Genomic DNA, 910 nt, shown 5'->3' on the forward strand with positions numbered 1-910 from the left:
ATGCCGGGGAAGCAGCAATGGCCTCTGTAAACTGCACTTACCTTGGCTCAGACGGCTTCTGGAGATGGCGACGCGGCATCAAATGATGCTGCAGGATCATGTGACGTCACGTTGCCAAGGCCGAGGTAAGAGGAGGGGGTGGCGCAGAGAGGGGGACAGCAGGCAGGAGGCGCATGAACAAAAGATTGTGCTCTCCTGCCGTATGTTACATTATGGAATAGAAATAAAGATCCACTATTTCAAGCCTGAACCTTGTATCAGCCCCAGTGGCCTAATGGATAAGGCACTGGCCTCCTAAGCCAGGGATTGTGGGTTCGAGTCCCATCTGGGGTGTTTATGTTTTTTCCCACAAATTGTAAGATTTGTTTAAAAAACTTATTCAGTTGGGTATCACACATACTTCTCATAAATGAATTAGGCCAGGGGAGTGGAATCTTTTTTCCGTGCACCCTCCTTCCGCCTGCTTCCCTCTTTTCGCGCCCCTCGGCTCCGGCGTTGGCGTCATGGCGTCACGTTGCCATGGCGACGCGTCTCCAGAAGCCGCCTGAGCCAAGGTAAGTGCAGTTTACAGAGGCCTTTGCGCTTCTCCGGCACTTCATTTAATCTCACAAAGTGTAAGATTTTGTTTAAATTGATATTACACTTCATAACTCTGCAGGTTTGATGCTTACATTGTAAGCCTTAGTATAAGTATGTCGTCCTAGCCAAAAACTTAAAATAATTCCGAGTTGAGTCACTAGGAAGTCATCAAAAAGAGATAAAACTAACACATCACATCTACATATATCAGTACGCAAAGATGATTTGCTAAATAATGGTTGAGTAATTAAAAAAATTAATACCTGCATTGGCCAGGAATCAAACCGGGATCAACTGCTTGGAAGGCAGCTATGCTTACCACTATACCACC

General features: G+C 46.2%; 1 non-coding gene across 1 annotated transcript; it reads left to right on the top strand.

Moving 5' to 3' along the window:
• The first annotated feature begins 260 nt into the window (after positions 1 to 260).
• TRNAR-CCU (transfer RNA arginine (anticodon CCU)) lies at positions 261 to 333 on the top strand. The gene has a single exon. It is a non-coding gene; the product is annotated as a tRNA-Arg (tRNA).
• The last annotated feature ends 577 nt before the right edge of the window (positions 334 to 910 follow it).

The sequence above is a fragment of the Ascaphus truei genome, chromosome 20, assembly GCF_040206685.1.
Source record: "Ascaphus truei isolate aAscTru1 chromosome 20, aAscTru1.hap1, whole genome shotgun sequence".
Taxonomy (NCBI): domain Eukaryota; kingdom Metazoa; phylum Chordata; class Amphibia; order Anura; family Ascaphidae; genus Ascaphus; species Ascaphus truei.